At 38.0% G+C, this 19,415-nt stretch overlaps 1 pseudogene across 1 annotated transcript; it reads right to left on the bottom strand.

Moving 5' to 3' along the window:
- Window positions 1-439: 439 nt before the first annotated feature.
- Window positions 440-974, bottom strand: LOC309978741 (cytochrome b5-like; annotated as a pseudogene). Its single transcript has one exon. The product of its transcript is annotated as a cytochrome b5-like (transcript).
- Window positions 975-19,415: the final 18,441 nt, after the last annotated feature.

The raw sequence follows: 19,415 nt of genomic DNA, 5'->3' as shown, positions 1-19,415 counted from the left end.
TTTTCTAGGTCTTGCAGACCACTTTCTCTTTTTATCGTCTATATGATTGTTCAAGTAGAACAATTATTAGAAATCTTTAAGCTATTATTTTTGGGCTTTCCTTGAAAAAAAAAAACTACACTGGAAACATGCAATACCTGATTATTCAATTAGATGAAGCAGCACAAGAAGAGATCCAAGGACACCCCTGCTCACATCAGACAGACAACTTGGATCTGAAAGATTAGCACATTAAATGACCGCCAAATAATCAGATTCCAAACATCACAGGCAATTACATATCAAAGAGCCATTCATGGTGGTATGTTTTAAAAGATTGTGCCCACAGTAAGCGAATGACATAGCGATGGAACATCAAAACAAAGCTGATGAAAAAAAGGCACACTCTAAAAATTCAGGAGTAGAAAGAACAGTTCTTTTTGGTTTGTTTTGTGTCTAATGTAGGAGGAAAGAAAAACAGGTGTATTCAATTCATTTTCAGGTGCAGGGTTCTGTCAGCTGATGCAGTTAACAGTGGCTTCTTTCTCCCAGGACCAAAGCAGTCTTTTCTTCCATTGGCTTCTGAGAACGTGTTTAGTGTTCCGATGTGTAGAAGTGATACATCAGGGCTACAACCAGTGCTGAGATGGCTGGGATCACCCAGCTGGTCCACCAGCTGGAATTAGAATCAATAGTAGTAATAAGAGTTTCCGAAGGCTTGGTTATCTTTGACCTGTCATCCGGATGCAGCTCCCCAATGATAAACGTTTTGGACAATTCTCGAGCATCTGTAGAGTGTCGGACATCCTCAAAGTTTTCAGTAGCATCACCTCCAGCTTGTTCCCTTAAGACTTCTACCCCACCAGGGTGCTCCTCCAAAAGTTTGGTCAAATTGTACGGCTTGTAATGCAGGATCAGCCAGGTGCTCTTGCTGTGGTTGTGCTTCTGGATCTCTTCCACTAGTACTTCACGGCTTTGCCGGACTCCCCGGCCATTTCGGAACACGGCGAGCCTCAGGCCCTAAAGGGAGCAGTGGAGCCGGGCGGGGTACAGCGGGCGTCTCCGTGGACTTGTCCCGGGACATTCCCTGCGGCCCGGCTCTGCGCCTGGGCAGGAAGGCAGGCCCATTTGCCCATTTTTTAAAAACTGAGTTGTTTATGGCTTCTTAGTGTAAAATTAGAAATGAAGAAGGAGAAGTTACGACACCACAGAAACACAAAGCATCCTAAGAGACTACTACAAGCAACTCTAGGCCAATAAATGGACAACATGGAAGAAATGGACAAATTCTTAGAAAGGTATAACCTCCCAAGACTGAACAGGAAAGAAATAGAAAATATGAACAGACCAATCACAAGTAATGAAATTGAAACTGTGATTAAAAATCTTCCAACAAACAAAAGTCCAGGACCAGATGGCTTCACAGGTGAATTCTATCAAACATTTAGAGAAGAGCTAACACCCATCCTTCTCAAACTCTTCCAAAAAATTGTGGAGGAAGGAACACTCCCAAACTCATTCTATGAGGCCACCATCACCCTGATACCAAAACCAGACAAAGAAACTACAAAAAAAGAAAATTACAGACCAGTATCACTGATGAATATAGATGCAAAAATCCTCAACAAAACACTAGCAAACAGAATCCAACAACACATTAAAAGGATCATACACCATGATCAAGTGGGATTTATCCCAGATATGCAAGGATTCTTCAAAATACGTAAATCAATCAATGTGATACACCATATTAACAAATTGAAGAATAAAAACCATATGATCATCTCAATAGATGCAGAAAAAGTTTTTGACAAAATTCAACACCCATTTATGATAAAAAAAAAAAACCTCTCCAGAAAGTGGGCATAGAGGGAACCTACCTCAACATAATAAAGCCCATATACGACAAACCCACAGCAAACATCATTCTCAATGGTGAAAAACTGAAAGCATTTCCTCCAAGATCAAGAACAAGACAAGGATGTCCACTCTCACAACTATTATTCAACATAGTTTTGGAAATCCTAGTCATGGCAATCAGAGAAGAAAAATAAATAAAAGGAATCCAAATTGGAAAAGAAGAAGTAAAACTGTCACTGTTTGCAGATGACATGATACTATACATGAGAATCCTAAAGATGCCACCAGAAAACTACTAGAGCTAATCAATGAATTTGGTAAAGTTGCAGGATACAAAATTAATGCACAGAAATCTCTTGCATTCCTATACACTAATGTTGAAAAATCTGAAAGAGAAATTAAGGAAACACTCCTATTTACCATGGCAACAAAAAGAATAAAAGACCTAGGAATAAACCTACCTAGGGAGACAAAAGACCTGTATGCAGAAAACTATAACACACTGATGAAAGAAATTAAAGATGATACCAACAGACAGAGAGATATACCATGTTCTTGGATTGGAAGAATCAATATTGTGAAAATGACTCTACTACCTAAAGCAATCTACAGATTCAATGCAACACCTATCAAATTACCAATGGCATTTTTTACAGAACTAGAACAAAAACTCTTAAAATTTGTATGGAGACACAAAAGACCCCAAATAGCCAAAGCAGTCTTGAGGGAGAAAAACGGAGCTGGAGGAATCAGACTCCCTGACTTCAGACTATACTACAAAGCTACAGTCATCAAGACAATATGGTACTGGCACAAAAACAGAAACATAGATCAATGGAACAAGATAGAAAACCCAGAGACAAACCCATGCACCTATGGTCAACTAATCTATGACAAAGGAGGCAAGGATATACAAGGGAGAAAAGACAGTCTCTTCCATAAGTGGTGCTGGGAAAACTGGACAGCTACATGTAAAAGAATAAAATTAGAACACTCCCTAACACCACACACAAAAATAAACTCAAAATGGATTGGAGACCTAAATGTAAGACTGGGCACTATAAAACTCTTAGAGAAAAACATAGGAAGAACACTCTTCGACATAAATCACAGAAAGATCTTTTTTGACCCACCTCCTAGAGTAATGGAATTAAAAACAAACAAAAAAAACAAATGGGACCTAATGAAACTTCAAAGCTTTTGCACAGCAAAGGAAAGCATAAACAAGACGAAAAGACAACCCACAGAATGGGAGAAAATATTTGCAAATGAATCAATGGACAAAGGATTAATCTCCAAAATATATAAACAGCTCATGCAGCTCAATATTGAAAAAACAAACCCAATCCAAAAATGGGCAGAAGACCTAAATAGACATTTCTCCAAAGAAGACATACAGATGGCCAAGAAGCACACGGAAAGCTGCTCAACATCACTAATTATTATAGAAATGCTAATCAAAACTACAATGAGGTATCACCTCAGACCAGTTAGAATGGGCATCAACAGAAAATCTACAAACAACAAATGCTGGAGAGGGTGTGGAGAAAAGGGAACCCTCTTGCACTGTTGGTGGGAATATAAATTGATACAGCCACTATGGAGAACAGTATGGAATTCCTTAAAAAACTACAAATAGAATTAGCATATGATCCAGCAATCCCACTACTGGGCATATACCCAGAGAAAACCATGATTCAAAAAGACACATGCACCCCAACGTTCATTGCAGCACTATTTACAATAGCCAGGTCATGAAAGCCACCTAAATGCCCATCGACAGACGAATGGGTAAAGGAGATGTGGTACATATATACAATGGAATATTACTCAGCCATAAAAAGGAACGAAATTGGGTCATTTGTAGAGACGTGGATGGACCTAGAGACTGTTATACAGAGTGAAGTAAGCCAGAAAGAGAAAAACAAATATCGTATATTAACGCATATATGTGGAACCTAGAAAAATGGTACAGATGAACCAGTTTGCAGGGCAGAAATTGAGACACAGATGTAGAGAACAAACATATGGACACCAAGTGGGGAAAGCGGTGGGGTGGGGGGTGGGGGTGTGATGAATTGGGCGATTGGGATTGACACGTATACACTGATGTGTATAAAATTGATGACTATACCTGCTGTATAAAATAAATAAATGAATAAAATTTAATAAAGTAAAAATTGAGTTGTTTATGGCTTCTTAGTATTTAATTATGAGTTCTTTATAATACTGAATAAAGATTTTTTTGCATTTCATTTTATTTTATTTTTTCACACACACTGTATTTTGTTTTTACAAGAGATAAATAAACTGACACCAAGCATTGTAAATGGATGACCACAACAAAAGCAACAATGATTGCAGTTACCAAACACGAAACACACTCATACTATGTCATAATATTGACATTCAGTCCAGTAATCCTGCACTGTAACAGGTCCTTTACTTTGCAGTGAAAATTGATTTGTATATTTTTTTGCTTCTGAGTCCTTGTGGGATTCTTTTTTTTTTATTCAAACAGAAAGTCACAAAAATTATAATCGTCCTCATCAGTTCACTCAGTTCCATGTAATTAATTTTTTTTCATCTTGATCTTTTTTTAGCACTTTTATGAATTCATCAGTTTTCCATTAGAGTTCTGAAAATGCTTATTCATTCAGTTCAGCAGTATAGTCAGTTACCAGAAACATGTACTTGTCAGAGTCTTTTCCATGAATTCCTTGAAGATGAAACATTTTTATAGGAACGTTTTTGCAAAAGCATCAGAGTACGCCCAGGACTGTCTGTAAATGACAAAAGACTGTTAAGAATGTTTTCTCCCAAAGTGTTTTATGCCTTTTTCTTAGCTGTGTCATTTGAGAACCAGATTTTTAAGATTTTTGTTTAAAAGTGCTGTATGGTTAATTTTATGTGTAAACTTGACTGAGCCATAGGTGCCCAGACATTTAGTCAAACATTATTCTGGGTGTGTCTATGAGAGTATTTCTGAAAGAGATTAATATTTGAATCAGGAGACTGAGTAAATCATATCGCTATCCCTACTGTGAGTAAGCCTCATCCAATCAGTTCAAGGTCTAAATAAAACAAAAAGATTACCCTCCCTTGAGTAAGAGGTAACCCTCCTGCTTGACTGCCTTGAGTTAGGACATAGGGTTAAGGTTAGGGTTACAAAACCCAGAACCCCTTGAGGAAGAACCCCAGTGCACTACTGAAAATATATACTATTAATCTTTCTCCCAGACTTCCCGAAAGGAACCTTCGGCCTTTTACCAGGGCAATTATACATTGAGGAAAGGAAATAATCAGACTTTTCAGGGATTACTGGATACTGGTTCTGAACTGACACTAATTCCAGGAGACCCAAAACATTACTGTGGTTCACCAGTCAGAGTACAGGCTAGTGGAAGTCAGGTGGTCAATAGAGTTTTAGCTCCAGTCCATCTCACAGTGAGTCCAGTGGGTCTCTGAACCCATCCTGTGGTTATTTCCCTAGCTTCAGAATGCATAATTGGAATAGTCATTTTAAGCAGCTGGCAGAATCTCTCCCATTGGTTCCTTGAGGGCTATTATGGTGGGAAAGGCCAAGCAGAAGCCACTAGAACTGCCTATAGACAGTTTTAGAAAAATAGTAAATCAAAATCAATATCACATTCCTGGAGGAATTGCAGAGATTAGTGTCACCATCAAGGACTTGAAAGATGCAGGGGTGATGACTCCCACCACCTCCCCATTCAACTCTCCTAGTTGGCTTATGCAGATGACAGATGGATCTTTGAGAATGGCAGTGGATTATTGTAGGCTTAACCAGGTGGTGACTCCAATGCATCTACTGTACCAGATATGGTTTCTTTGCTCGAGAAAACCAACACATCTCCTGGTGCCTGGTATGCAGCTATTGACTGACAAATGCCGTTTTCTCCATCCCTGTCAATAAGGCCCACCAGAAGTAGTTTGCTCTCAACTGGCAAGGCCAGAAGTACACCTTCATTGTCCTACCTCAGGGGTATATCAACTCTTCAGTTCTATTTTATAATTTAGTACATAGGGATCTTGATCAATTTTCACGAGATATCATATTGGTCCGTTACATTGATGACATTATGCTGATTGTACCTTGTAAGCAAAAAGTAGCAACTAGCCTTATTGGTAAGACACTTGCGTATCAGAGGGTGGGAAATTTATCTGACAAAAATTCACAACCTTCTACTTCAATGAAATTTCTAGGGGTCCAGTGGTGGGAGGTATATCAAATATCCCTTCCAAGGTGAAGGATAAGCTGATCTGGACCCTAGATCCTCCTACAACCAAAGAAAGAGTCACACTATGTTGTGGGACTTTTTGGATTCCGGAGGCACCATATTCCCCATTTGGATATGTTACACCAGCCCATTACTGGGTGACCCAAAAAGCTACTAGTTTTGAGTGGGGCCCAGGACAAGAGAAGGCTCTGCAACAGGTCCAGGATGCTGTGCACACTGCCCTGCCACTTGGGCCATATGGTCCAGCAGATCCAGTGGTGCTTGAAGGGGTAAGGATGCTGTTTGGTGCCTTTGACAGGTCCCTACACACCACGACCTTGTCTGGACCCTACCTCAGCCCTCCATAACTGCGACATCTCTCCTCCAAGCCTAATCATAGCAACTTTAAATAATTTCTAACAAATACGGGGCACTTACTATGTGCCAAGCATTGAGATCGACATAGTATTTTTAGTTCATTTAATCATCACAACTACCCTTTGGTTAAGTTATAATACTATATATATATATTTTCTACACATGAGGAATTTAAACATCAGAGAGATTAATTGACAGTAAGTCATACAGGTAATGAGTGGTAGAACCAGATCTGAACTCAGGCATGTCTAATGCGTACTGTGTGTTTGTAAATACTATGCTATAAATACTATATAAATACTATGCCTCACTTAGTGAATGTTGAAGATTAAACTTTAATTCACTTAGTGAGTGCTCAAGATTAGTGATGAGTTTTAGAGTGTCCCAGTTTGCCCAGGACTGTCCCGGTTTTAGCACTGAAAGTCCCATATCCTGGGAAACCCCTCAGTCCCAAGCAAATCCAGACACCTGGCAATAATTTGCTAGTCACAACCTTTATGGTTATTGCCTTCCAAGAAATAAGTGATAACAATAAATTAGCATTCGCTTGATCCGTGATGATCCTGAGATCATCCCCACTATCTTTCAGTAAAACCATCCACTCTGGCTCATCTAAAAGGTGGCATAATCACCAGATCCTGGCGGGATTTGTTATTGTGCTTCACCAAGATGTTTGAGAAAACCTTTCTGCCATTGTAAGACACAGGCCCAAGCTTCTCCTTCACCCTGTTATTCCTGAAGATCACAACAAAATAGCCGGCTGCTATGTTCCCTTGAGACTCCACTAATTGGAACCTACTAACTAGATCTCACTTTGTGAAATGGCCCCTCCAATTGAGGGATCATAAAAAGGGAACTGGCAGTCCTCTAGTCTATTTGATCAGTGTAGGCAATCAACCCAGATAGACCGATACATCCAAGGGGATTTTAAGAGGCCAAAGTTATTGGCTTTGCTTGTCTTTGCATTAGACACTCAAAAACTCAGCAGGCTAACTGCAAATCATCCCTTGGTGTTGGGTAGGCCCAAGTCTAATGACCTTTCTCATAACTCTGTCAGACCCTCAGCTTCTAAAACCCAAAAAAGAGTATTTGAGTTTGGGGAATAGGAGCAAAAGTGGCACTTGAACAGTTTGAAAATTTCTCAACCAAACTGGCATAAGACATATATCTGAAAGGGGTCTTGTGTGAATTAGATGAGCTGTATTTCTCTCCAGCTGTGCAATAAATTGTCTCCAGTAGCCAGACTGCAGGTTTTTGTTTTGTATCAAACTTTCTATGAAAAAGGCACTTAGGAAAATCAAAGCCCAGCATTTCTTAAGCTTTCTCAAGCTAAGAAGTCTTATATAAAGATGCTGAATGTGGTGGTATTTTTTAAAAGCCATGGAAATAATTTAACTTATTTTAAATTGTATCCAAAAAAGCAAAGATAGGCTTCTTTTTAAACTTTCATTTTAAAATTGATTCCACCTATTAGAGAGAATTTTTACTAAATTAGTGTTTAATACTAAATTGTAAGCTGTTGCCCAAGTTATCACATAAGGAAAATCTTGCCCATTTCCTTCTCACAGCATAGACCCTTCAAATCTGCTCTTGTCCTCTCCTCAACTTGATCCATGGCGACACCACAACTATCTTTCTTTGGTTGCCCTTTCGCAATGTCTTTTCTGGGTCCTAAAGAAACATTCTTGTTATCTAGACTATATAACCAAAATATGTGAAAGAGAAGAGTGGAAAAAAAACTAAACACAAGATATGTAATGGTGGGACATGGGTATAATTGAAGGAGCAGGAATTGGGAGCACTGAGGTGGGGGCAGGGCTGGGAGCTAGTGTGAAAGATTAGCTGGTGTCAGGAGGCAGGTGTGCAAATACATACCACAGGTCAGTGTATAGAAGCTGTCTTAGTCCATTCAGGCAGCTATAACAAAATATCAGAGACTGAGTAGCTTATAAAAAACAGAAATTTGTTTCTCATTGTTCTAGAGGCTGAAAGTCCAAGACCTGGGTGCCAGCATGGTTGGATAAGGACCCTCTTCTAGGTCACAGACTTCTCATTGTACCTTCACATGTTGAAAGGGGATATGGAGCTCTTGTGGGGTATTTTTATAAGGGCCCTAATCTCATTCATGAGGGCTTCACCCTCATGACCTAAGTACCTCCTAAAGGTCCCAATTCCTAATAATATCACATTGGGCGTTAGGATTTCAACATATGAAATTTGAGGGGACACAAGAATTCAGACCATAGTAGAAGCTGCACAAAGTTTAGACATCATTCACAAACTATTTATTGAGCACCTATTATGTGCCAGAGACTATTCTAGGTGCCTAGGATTCAGCAGTAAACAAGACAGACAAAAAGCTCCTGCTGTCTTGGAGCTTGTATTCTAGTGCCAATCAGACGCCATTTGATCATTTAAATCCTTTCACTTTGTCCTTTCATCTCTACCCCCACTGCCACACCCCTGTTTAGTCCCAAATTCCCATGTGTCTAGATAGTAGCAATTGTCTCTTAACTAGTTTCCCTGTCTCCAGTTTAACATCCTTGAAACTCATCCTCCTTATTACCAACAAATTAATCTTTCTAAGGCATATCTCTAAGCACATTCTTCTCCACTCTAAACTTTCAGTAGTTTCCCATTGTTTTTAATTAATTCTAAAACTCTTTAGCTTGGGGTTTAAGACCATTCATGACATAGCCACAACTTACCTTTCCAGCCTTGTCCCATACTATCCACCTCCACTACCCCTACATTTCAGCCACTCTTTGCTTTCTTGGCTCCATTCCTTTGCTTACCTTAGTCCCTTTGACTTGAATTCCTTTCTCCCCACAAACAATTCCACATGTCCAAATCATACCTTCAAGGTCTAACTGGCACTAAATTGGATAATCACAGATTTCCCATATACTCTCCTCTTCCATAGAGTGATCTTCCCAGCCACTCTTGTTTTTGTTCAGCTTTCTCCTCAGGATCAAATCCCAGTCCAGGGTCTGGGGCCTCCATTCCTACTGCATGTGCACTGTACTCCATGGTGACCTAGCTGATTTTCAAATACCAACTGCCTTGGGCACCTGCACTCCCCTAGTGAACAGACTTTGTCCTGGGTTCCAACTGCCATATGTGGTCACGAAGAAACTTCATATCTTGTGTCCAAGACTCAAAATGACAATGATGGCCTTGATTTCATATACCAATTCAACCATTTTCCTCCCCTCTGTCTTGCTTGATTGATCATTTGCTAAAACAGTTAAGTATGGGGAATTACACTCAGGCATTTGTCTATATAGAAAGGTAGTAGCAATGTATGTGCAGAGCTGACCCTCAGTGCCATAACTTTAAAATGTCAGATAGCCTGTCCTCCCCTACCCAATTCTGGTCATTGTCCCAGGCTGTCCAGAATCTAGGAAGCTCTCCAGAATCCACCACATCCTGTATTTGCTGGTGTCAGCATTTAGATGGGCAACTCCACCTAAAAAATAAAAAGCGATTCATGCTTGCTGCCCTGTGGATGGACTAACTTTCATACCAGTTCCCCCTCCTCTCAATATTTTCAACCATAGCTCTTGGTTTGGTGGCCCCCTAAAAGCCACAATAGTTTTGACTTGTGAATGTAAAATACTCATAATAAAAAACCATACGAGAAGACTCATAATATAAAATGATGATGATGACGATGATGACGATGATGATAATAGGTAACATTCACTGAGTGTTTATTATATAGCAGGCATTGGGCCAAGCACTTTGTCTGTGTTATCTCAATTCTTACAACAGCCCTATGAGGTAGGAACTGCACTATTTTTCTTCCCAATTTACAGATGAGAAAACTGAAGCACATAGAAACATAGCAATTTGGAAAAGATCACACAGCCCATAGATAGCAGAAAACTTGACATCTGTGGACTGTGTTCCTACAGTTATCTCTCCCTAACGCATTAACTCCAAATGTCTTTATCTGGCTTTCAGGGCCCTCGGCTAACTATGCTCTTCATCTATTCTAATTTGTGATAACTGTTGAACAAGGACTTTCCCCTTTAATGATTTCCTAATCATTCCCATCTGGAGAATAGTATTTCTTCAATTTGGAGGTCTTTCTTTTATTCTCCACTATTCTCTTTAAAAAACATGCTTCCAAACTCGCCTTTCTAAGAAGGCTTACGTGAACTACTCCAGCTCCATTACTTAGCCCAGGAAATCTATAAAGAAATTTAGAAGTATCAAAACATCAGTAACCTGTACACAATGCTATTCAAAGAGCTGCCCTTCTAGAGGCCAAGGAGCATTAAAACATTTTTTTTCACTCAACAAATATTTACTAGGAGCCTACTAGGTATGAGACACACTTTTAGGCTTTGGGGATACCGTAGTGAGCAATCCTTGCCCTTGGCGGGCTAGCATCCTGGTTGGGGAGACAATGAACAAAATAAGCAGGTTGATGTTATAGTATGTTAGATGGCAGTGAGTGCTAAGGAGAAGAATAAAGCAAGGAAAAGGAATAGGGAGTATTCAGGGTGGGAGAGCGTTGCAGTTATTAATAGAGCGGGCAAGGTAGAGTTCACTGAAAAGATGATGCTTGACACGATTCTGATTAAGACCTGAAATGACTCACCTGACATTTACCTCGAGATACTTGTTAATTGAGTAGCAAAGGGGGTTAAATAAAAGCTTTCAAACAAGTTTGACTCTTTTAATGTCAATCACAATTGGAGAAAATATTTAAGATGTCTTCACCACAGCTTCCACCATATTTTCTCCTTTTCAAAACTGTTTGGGCTGTCTATAGCCCAGCTCACTTTGAGAGGTAATAGAGCAGCATGGACCTTGCAGTTTGACCAACTTGTGTTCCTGTCTCAGCTCTGCCACTTACTTGCTGTGTGACTTTGATGCAAATCATTCAAATAAGCATCTTCTGCAAAATGGGGCTATATTAGTAGTTATCTCAGAGGACTGTTGGGGGGATTCAACAGGACAAGGCATGTGATGCATTTCACATGGTGCTCACAGAAGTTGGGTAGCTGGGTAGTTGTTGCTATTGGGCTTTGTCAGCAAGGTGTAAATGAATTGGTGGCCACAACACCCTAACACAGACATTGTTTCCTGGTTTCTCGGCCTCCACCAGGAAAATTAATTCAGACGTTGTTCCATGTTGCGAGCAGGTTTTATAATGTTTGTTATGTTCAACTGTACATGGCAGGGGCAAACAATTGTAGAGCAACAAATCAACCAAATAGCTGAGGGAAAAACAATAACACTACTACAGCTGAAAAAAGGTTACTTCAACCGCTATCTAGTGATGTGGACAGAGATTCTCTTTAGAAGGAAGGCCTTCAACAGCTGGAAGTGAGAGTTATTTTCGTATGTGACTCAATGCCAGAAATATTTTGAATTAATAAAGATGCATTGCTTGCTTAACTTGAGTGTGTATTTTTCTATTTTGATGACAATTATTTGTGGGTGGAAAATACACCAAAAATGTGTTTTATCTAGGGGAAATGAATCTTAATTTCAAACATATAAACAAACTGGTTTTGAATCTCAGTGAAAACAAATTTGTTTTGGAGTCAACACCTAATATGCTATATTACAGCCTCAAGTCTAGTTTTTTAGCCAAGTAATAAACCCATTAAAGTAGAAATACAGAACAGAAACATTAACATACTCTTCACTTCACATTCAGCAAGTACATGATCCAAAATTAGTGCTATTTGAGTCCTGAGTTTCCATAAATCTTTTAGACATCGGCAAAGCTGCTGACACATTTTTTAAGAGGATTAAAAAAATAAAGTGAGTCAGGGAGGAAAATAAAGAGATCTAGGAATTAGATCCCTGTTCTGGCCAACTTGGCTCCTCTTCACCAAAGACATATATATATATATATATATATATATATATATATATATATATATATATATATATATATATATATATATATATGTCATATTACATCCTAATTGCTGCATTCTACTAGCAAACAATTAGAAAAAAGCCAACAAAAAGCCTTGTCCTTTAACATTTCCTTCATGGGGCATAATCATTTCATTTTTCTTGTACCATTTGGATCTTCTCTTCTTCTGAGATACTTGTGGTAATGTGTCTTCCAGCAGAATCTCAATTTCCCTTGCCATGCTTCAGACCCAGGCACCCACAAAAGAATAGCTGGAGGGCAATGATACTTTGGAGAGAAAGACTATACTCTTTGTGCTTTTTTTTTTTGTGTGTGTCTTTTTTTTTGTGTGTGTCTTTCTTTCTTTGTTAGGATTTTGCCTACACCATGGTGTTTCTCTACCCATATTCTTTTCCTCAATCTGCCCACTCTTAAAATCTACATAGTCTTCTTCAAGAAGCTCTTCTCCCAACTTTCTATCACCTTACCATGGCCCTCCTCAGCCCTAGGCTTTTCTTCTCTCCATGTTCACCCACTCACATGACCCCCAACTCTGGCTTTAGCAAGAATCTCCCTGGAATAATAGTCTTATTTCTCCAACCACCAATACTATATCACCCATGTCAGTGGTCCTCAGTCACCTCAAAATCAAGCTTATTCCAATTTTAACCTATTACCATTTCCTCCAATCTATGCTCTTTTTCTACTGTCTCCCCAGTAGCCCAAGCTTGAAATCTTGGAATAAGTCATTTTTTACTCTTACCTTCACCTTCTTGTGCTATAGTCAACCAGTATTCAAGTCCTCTAATCTTAGGTCCTACTGTTGATCATTTAACTTAAAAAACCTGCCTCCTCCCCTCCCCCATGTCTCATTTTAAAAAATTCATCCCTATGACCTCATTTAGCTTCGCATGTTGATGTTGTTGATACCTCTGATATGCACTCCTTATATTCACTTTCTATTCCTTATGTGAACACTGTAGTCTAGGCTTGTATAACCTTAAGACAATGTGATCACTTTGGGGAGGCTGCTGTGTCCTACGGTGGAGACATTACCTGCTCACTCTCTCTGAAACTGAGCTGGAATGACTGTTCAGATAACATAGTGATGCTTAGTTTTAATTCTTATAACCAAATATTAAAGAACTGCAGGGAAGCACTACATCAACAGTCTTGTTTACATAAGAGAATGATGAATATTATTTAACAATGATAAAACATAAAATAGTTAAGAACTTTTTAACCATAATGAAATAAATCAGAGAGTACCAAAGACAGAGGGAAACAGAAACTAAGAAATGTCATCAGTTTTATAACAGAACTTGAAATATTGATTCTGATCTCACTCTCATCTATTTACAGCTTTTTTTTTAATGGCTAAATTTTACTTATAATTCTTGGTTGATTTTGAATTTCTACCCCATTCTTATTTTGTGTGAGCCGTAGGTCTGGATTTCAGAATAGCAATCACCACTTAATGGAATGAGTCAAAAATAGGTTCCATCTACTTACTTATTTTTGTGGCTCTTCCTGCTAAAACAGGTCTTCCTTTGAATTACCCTCTAGAGGAGGTCTACACAGTGAGTTTTAATCTGGAACAAGAAATCCCTCTTACTTTCTCTCAGAAGTAAATCTCTTTGAACTTTTTCTTTGCATCTGTAAACAAGACATGAGGGTAGGCAGGGAGTGGGGTATGGCCCCCTGTTTTAACATAGTTGCCCCAAACTCCTCAAAGTGAAACTAAAGAATAATTATACATTAATTTGGTTTTCTAAAAGGCCAAAGCAGAGCTGGATTACCCAATAAGTAGTCAAAACATACACACAAACACAGAGACCCCTAAAATTAGAATTAGAATAAAAAGCTTCTGGAAAAAAATTAATATTGAATTTTTTAAAAAATGACTCAAAGTAGTCATCACAGAGGAAAAACCAAAATTTTGTTGAACTTTGTTCTACTTATTTTATAGTTTAGGGATGTTTTATTAGTTTAAATTACATATGGGGTGAGTACTATCTTTTTGACATTCTACTTAAAGCCTATAGGGTCTTCATCTGGCCTAGGGACAGATTTTTTTTATATAAAACCAATTTGTGTTAACAAAGTTTAATCATTTTATTCTAATAAATATTTTCATATGATTAAATTATTGTAACAAACTCACAGACTCTTTAAAGCTAGACTATATTTCCCAGCCTCCCTTACATTTAAGTATGGCCCTATGACTGAGTTTTGGCCAATGAAATGTGTATGAATTCTTGGACTGACCCATTAAAAACCTCCCACACAATCTTCCATTTTCTCTTTTCCATCCTCCAGGTAAATGGAAAGACTGCCAATGTGTTTACTTGGTTGCTGTAGACCTTTGACTATTTTCAGGGTTTCTGTAACATTACTTTAGCCACCCTCTAGTTGTTTTTTCAAATGCTTCTGTGGGAAAATGTGGAACCATAGCTACCTAGTCTGTCATCTTATGGGTGTCACTCCTGAATATGACTTCTTGTGTTCACCTTTGTCCTTCTTTATGTGCTATCACTCCACCCACAGTGTCCTTGCTTCTGTACCCTCCACCACATTCAAAACAGTAGGAAATTTTAGGGAATTTTTATTTGCCTTCACCCCAGTCCATCCCCAGTGCAGATGGCACAGTCTGAAGGAAGTCATAGCCCAGTTCCAAATTCCCTCCCTCAAACTAGAAGGGACAGAGTAGACTTTATTTGCAACATTCTGACTTATCTAAAGGATGCTTGTGGGATAGCTCTGTTTCACCTGACTCAGGTCTCAGGCTAGGAAAAGCCATGGAAACCCACAGTGGCCAGGGCACATGAAAGCTGCAGGAGGCCTACAGATCTCCCAATGCCTGAGGCAAGAGAATATGGGTAGAAGAATACAGTAGAACATCTAAGACCCTGAGAAGAGGTTGGGGTGAGACTCTTTGAAAAATTAAGACATTTCAAAGCAGCCATATATATGGTGAATTTTAAAACACACCCTCAGGGCCAGCCGATATGCATGCTCACAAAAGACCAAAGACCTTAAGTGCTAACCCTGGGTTAATTCAAAGATTTACAACATGCCCTACTAATTAGTGAAGGTCTTCCTTAGTGCAAAATCAATTCACAAAGACTGGGAGGAGTGACTGTTTTTTTTTTCAAATGCTCAATTTTCAACAGAAAAACCACGAGTCATGTAAAGAAACAAGAAAACATGTCCCAATCAAAGAAAGAAAATAAAATGTCAGAAACCATCCCCAAAGAAGGACAGGCATTGGATGCACCAAATAAAGACTTTAAAACAACTGTCTTAAATATGCCCAAAGAGTTGAAGGAAAATACTAAGAAACAAAGGAAGTCAGCAAAACAATATATTAACAAAATTAGAATGACAACAAAGAGATAGAAATTGTTAAAAGGAACCAAACAGAAATCTGGAACTGAAAAACACAATAACTGAGTTGAAAAATTCACTAGAGGAATTCAGCACCAGTCTCAAACAGGAAGAAGAAAAAATCAGTGGACTTGAAGACTGAATATTTAAAGTTATCAAGTCTGAAAGACAAAAATAAAAAAGAATGAGGGAAAATGATTAGAGCCTAAAAGTCTTACAGGACATGATCAAGGAGACCACTATATACATTTTTGGAGTCCAAGGAGGAGAAGACAGAAAGAAAGGGGCATGAGATTATTTGAAAAAAATAATGGCCAAGACCTTCCTAAATTTGAGCAAAGACATGAATATACAAATACAAGAAAGTCAATGAACTCCAAGTAGACTAAACCCAAAGAGACCCAGAACACATATAATCAAATCTTGAAAGCAGCAAGAGACAAAGTGACTCATTACATACAAGAGACCCTCAAAAAGATTATCAGTAGATTTTTGAGCAGAAACCATGGAGGCAGAAGGCAGCAGCATGACATATTTAAAGTGTTGAAAGGAAAAAACTGTCACCTGAGCATTCTATACCCAGCAAAACTCTTCTTCAAAAATGAAGAAGAAATTAAGACATTCCCAGATAAAGAAAAGCTGAGGTAATTCATTTCCACTAGACATGTCCTGCAAGAAATGCTAAATGGAGTCCTTCAAATTGAAATGAAAGAATACCAAATGATAATTTGAAATCATATGAAAATATAAAGATCTTTGATAAAGATAAACACATGGACAAATATAAAAACCAGTATTTTTGTAATTTTGGTTTGTAACTCCACTTTTTATTTTCTGTAAGATTTAAAGGATAAATGTATTTAAAATAATAAATCTATGTTAATTGGTATATATAAAGATGTAATTTTTGACACCAATAATATAAAGTAGAGAGGGGCAGAGCTGTAATGGGGTACAGTTTTTGTATGTGAGTGAAGTTAAGTTGGTAACAACTTAAAATAGATTACTGTAACTTTAGGGCATTATATGTAATCCCTATGGTAATCACAAAGAATATATCTATTGAAAGGGGACCCTCATGCACTGTTGGTGGGAATGTAAATTGATACAGCCACTATGGAGAACAGTATGGAGGTTCCTTAAAAAATTAAAAATAGAACTACCATATGACCCAGCAATCCCACGACTGGGCATATACCCTGAGAAAACCATAATTCAAAAGGACACATGCACCCCAATGTTCATTGCAGCACTATTTACAAAGCCAGGACATGGAAGCAACCTAAATGTCCATCAACAGAGGAATGGATAAAGAAGATGTGGTACATATATGCAATGGAATGTTACTCAGCCATAAAAAGGAACAAAATTGGGTCATTTGTAGAGATGTAGATGGACCTAGAGAGTGTCATACAGAGTGAAGTAAGTCAGAAAGAGAAAAACAAATATTGTATGTTAACGCATATATGTGGAATCTAGAAAAATGGCATAGATGATCTTATTTGCAAAACAGAAATAGAGACACAGACATAGAGAACAAAAGTATGGACACCAAGGGAGGTGGGAGGAATTGGGAGATTGGGATTGACATATGTACACTATTGATACTATGTATAAAATAGATAATTAATGAGAACATACTGTATAGCACAGGGAACTCTATTTAATGCACTGTGGTGACCTAAATGGGAAGGAAATCCAAAAGAGAGGGGATATATGTATATGTATAGCTGATTCATTTTGCTGTACAGTAGATACTAACACAACATTGTAAAGCAATTATACCCCAATAAAAATTAATTAAAAAGTAATGCTTAGATTATCACCCAGTATGATGAAGTATTTTAATATATGTTTATTGAATGGAAAAATAAATGAGGAGATAAACTATATGTCATGTGAGGCTGTTACACTGAAAAAAAAGAATTTATCTGTTGAATATAAACAAAAGAAAATGAGAAGGGAATCAAAATGTACCATTACAAAGAAATAATAAAACACAAAAGAAGGCAGTAATGAAAGAAATGAGGACCAAAAAAAAAAAAGGCATAAGACTGACAACAACAAAATGGCAAAAGTAAGTTTGGGAACAGAGCAAGTTTAAATACCATAAAGCTCATGGTTCTTACTGAGATTCAGCCATTTTTCTTGAATAAACAGTTCTCGGATTGTTGAAAGATTTTGGTTAATTTCCAGAGTTCTGAAAAAGTTGATTTTGAATATTTTTCTCATGTTCTTGTTACCTGTAAGGAGGAACAGATCTGTGGAAATTCTTACTCTACCAACCCAAAAGTGCTCTCTTATAGCTGTTTTAATCCTAAGCTATTTCTTGTACCAAACAGGGCCCATATAGCACCAAACCCTTTATACATATATACCAGTCACAGACACATATATCACATTAACAGCTACACACACACACACACACACACACAGTTTTCACTTCATTCTATCAACAGCCAAGTGGATTAGGGTAAAAAAAAGTACTTGAAAAGTCAACTGCCTTCCTACCCGGGAATACCTTGAACATCTCATGCAGGTCGATAAATATGCAAACCATGAAAACCAGTACTGGCTCATGTGCCTCAGGGCTTAAAGATCATGGTTGGCTTAATGAAAATAGACTGCAGGCTAAAGAGAATCATGAGGAGCTGCTAAAAAAAAAGACATTCAGTATGCTAAAATTCCTCTCTGTTTTCTTCATGTTTATTTTTTCATAGCTGCTATGTTTGACATGGTTTTGTAGAACATAGTTTCAAGCAATGTAAACATGTAACTACACTTCTCACTGTAGTATAGTTGTTTCCAATGCCTGCTTGATTTAATGTGAAGATGTTTTTTCCTGGCTTGAGTAGAATGCTTATTTTAATTCACTTTGGGGACACCCTTTTGGGTAGCATTTGAGCCTTCAGAGGAACTTGGCAAAAAATATATATACATATATATCTATGTATGTATATATCTTTCAGGCTTTCTTCTAAGATACAATTAGGCAGCTGGTCAGAGAAAAGACCCTCTTTAACAATGTCGATCTGTAGTAGAGAAAAGAGGCCTTGAAAACCCTCATGCTCTGTTTGTGTTCCTATAAGTTACTGCCTTGAGGAAGAATGAATTCAGCCAATTAGGAAGGAGATGGTATGAATGGGGTGAGAAGTATTCTTCGAGCTCTTACAAACTATTTCCCTTCATACCGGTTTTGAACTCTTAGCAATGCAAGACCTCTCTAAATTCTTCAAAATCTATCAATCACTCTTCCATAAAATCAAAAATAACTCGAGTTGGAAGAGACATTAGAGATCACATAGTCTTGTCCAATTTACTATTTAATACTTGAAATTCCTCTATAATACGTCTGCCACTGGATTTTAAGCCTCTTTTCTCATTTCCAGTGATGGGGAAGCTTACTATCTCCTGAGACAAATTTTTCTCCCTTTGAATGGTACTGTACATTCATAAATTATTTTTTTATATTGAGTTGAATCTAGTTTTCATGGAACCTACACACACACATACACACACACACACGTGCACAATGATTCTGATTTACTCTTTAGAGAAATAAAGAAGGTGTCTGAGTCCTCTTCCCATAGACAGCAGTTTTGTTCACCCAAGTCTTACCTTCTTCAAACAAAACATTACTTATTCTTTAACCACACCTCTCAGGCCCAACCTGTTTCACTGTATTTAAG

The sequence above is a fragment of the Leucopleurus acutus genome, assembly GCF_964270905.1.
Source record: "Leucopleurus acutus genome assembly, chromosome: X".
NCBI classification, from domain to species: Eukaryota; Metazoa; Chordata; class Mammalia; order Artiodactyla; family Delphinidae; genus Leucopleurus; species Leucopleurus acutus.
The sequence above is the reverse complement of the archived record's forward strand: the minus strand, read 5'-3'. Positions and strand labels throughout refer to the sequence as shown.